This window comes from Vigna umbellata, chromosome 5 (genome assembly GCF_029865625.1).
Source record: "Vigna umbellata cultivar VRB3 chromosome 5, Vumbellata_1.0, whole genome shotgun sequence".
Classification (NCBI taxonomy): domain Eukaryota; kingdom Viridiplantae; phylum Streptophyta; class Magnoliopsida; order Fabales; family Fabaceae; genus Vigna; species Vigna umbellata.
This window is the reverse complement of record NC_142169.1, coordinates 46,543,770-46,546,118: the sequence shown is the minus strand read 5'-3', so window position 1 is coordinate 46,546,118 and position 2,349 is coordinate 46,543,770. Positions and strand designations below refer to the sequence as shown.

The following is a 2,349-nucleotide window of genomic DNA, read 5'->3' as shown; positions in this document are numbered from 1 at the left end:
AGAAGTGAAGAAGGATAGAGATGGAATCAGAAAAGACATAAAAAAAGTGCAAAAGGAGAAGCCGCAACTGCCGCTCAGCGGCAGTTTACCGCTGAGCGGCACTCAGGCAATCACGGTGGATCCGCTGAGGGGTGAAAAGGTCGCTGAGGGGAGGAAAACAACTCACACACTTACCGCTGAGCGGTAGTTTACCGTTGAGCGGCACTATTTTGGGCTTGGGCCTAACTTTCTGTATATTTTAGAATAGTATATAAGCTTTAGGTCGTCCTAGGGTTTGTATCTTTGGCTGGGAGGAAGCAGAAACACATTTTTCAACCCTTGGGGGTAGATTGGGAGATGGTGACGGCTCTCCTCTTCTCTTTCTAGGGTTTTTTTATCTCTTCCATTCTTTCATTATTGTTCATCTAGTTTCACCATGAATATGGTGAACTAAACCTTGTATTGTTGTTGGGGAATCAATGTAGTATTTTGAAACTCTCATATATGGAATTTGTGTTTTAACATCTTACTTTAAGCTCCTGCACTTCAGAACTAATTACTAGGAATGCTAGGAATTGTATGAACTCGTAATTAAGGATAGGCCTTCTTGCAAGGTGATTTAGAGAGTGGCATTAGCAATTGATGAAAAGAATGATGAATTCCTAAAGTATATGAGAGTGAACAAGATGAAATTGATAACCCCAACAACATACTCATCCATTTAATTCATTAAAGTGTTTGTTTTCCTCTTTTCCATTGATCAACATTCATGCATACATGTTTAATTACTGTTTTTTGCATTTAAACCCTACAATCAATTGTTAACAACTCTTAAATAATCAACAAATCATATAGCTAACTAGGCCGTGAGTCCTTTGGGAAAACGATACTTGGTCTTACCTAGTTTTATTACTTGATACGATTCGGCCACACTTGTCGATTGTTAAACAAGTTTGTGGCGCCGTTTTTCGGTGTTCATAAATTTGTCATCAAGTTTTTGGCGCCGTTGCCGGGGACTCGTGGTTTAACTAGTTCATTTGTGTGATTATTGATTATCTTTGACTTGAATTTTGAATTTTGAAATTTGAATTTTTGTTTTTATTTCTATTTTTATTTTATTTTTATTTTATGTTATTTTATTTTCTTTTATTTTTCTGTTTTTATTTTATTTTATTTTATTTTATTTTATTTTTTGTTTTTATATTTTTCTGTTTTCTGTTTTTATTTTTTGTTTTTATTTTTTCTGTTTTTATTTTATCTTCTTATCTCTGATTCTTTATCTATCTTCTCCTTCTTTTTGTTCTAACAAATATTTTCTAGAAGTTTTGTGCCTAATGCTTGCAGGATGCAATTCAGACAAGAATTTAACTATATGGGCACTCAATTCTACCAAAGTAATATCCACCACAGGTGGGAACCTCACTCAAGCATGGATCAAAGTCAATTTTGGCAAGCTGCCGGACAATTTGAGAATCAACCACAGCAACAATAGCAGCAACAACCCTTTCTATCGGCAAGAATGCCAGCATTGGAGGACACACTTCAACAGTTTTTGCAACATTCCATCTCTACTCAGAAAAACATTGAAGAATCATGTAAAAGGATGGAGATGAACCTTCGTTACATTAGTCAGAGATTGAACGATTTTAAGGTTAATACTGAAGTTAACCCTAAGGAGGAAGGTCAAGCCAGTGTCATTGAAAGTGACAAGGTTTTTTATGAGAAAAAAATAGGGAGAGATGAGGAAAAGATAGAGAGAAAAGAAAACGAAGAGTTGAGTGAGAAAGATATAGATGAAGAAAAAGAAAAAGAAGTGGTGGAGAGAAAAGAGAGAAAGAAAATTTGTGTGAAAATAAAGAAGTTGAGTAGAAAAAGAGAAGGGAATAAAAAAATAAGAGAAAAGAAAAAGAGGAAAAAGAAAGTGAGAGAAAAGAGAAAGAGGACGAGAGGAAGAGAGAGAGAATCATATGAAAAACCCTTTCATCATCCAAAGAAGTATCATAGGAAGGAAAAGAAATTTAAGTGCTTCATGGAAATCTTCAAGAAATTGGAGATTAAAGTTCCTATGATTGAGACACTGCAACAGGTTCCTGGTTTGATCAAATTTTTGAAGAAATTCAGTAGAAAGAAGAAAAAGAAGATGGAACAAGAGCTTTATTGGGTCAAGCTAGTGATGTTAAAAGAGCGCTTGCTGGGAGGCAACCCAGTGATTTAAGAACTTTTAATTTTTGGTTTGGTGATGTAATTTTGAACTCTTGGGTATTTTTGTTTTTGTTATAAGTTTGTTACAGGGTTTACATCTACTGATGGATGTTAGGCGGAAGAGTATTGATAACAGTTGAAAAACTGTTATTTTCATGCTTAAAGTTG

At 34.8% G+C, this 2,349-nt stretch overlaps 1 pseudogene; it reads left to right on the top strand.

Annotated features, from left to right (window-relative positions):
* The first annotated feature begins 1,324 nt into the window (after nt 1–1,324).
* Nucleotides 1,325–1,983, top strand: LOC148198488 (uncharacterized; annotated as a pseudogene).
* The last annotated feature ends 366 nt before the right edge of the window (nt 1,984–2,349 follow it).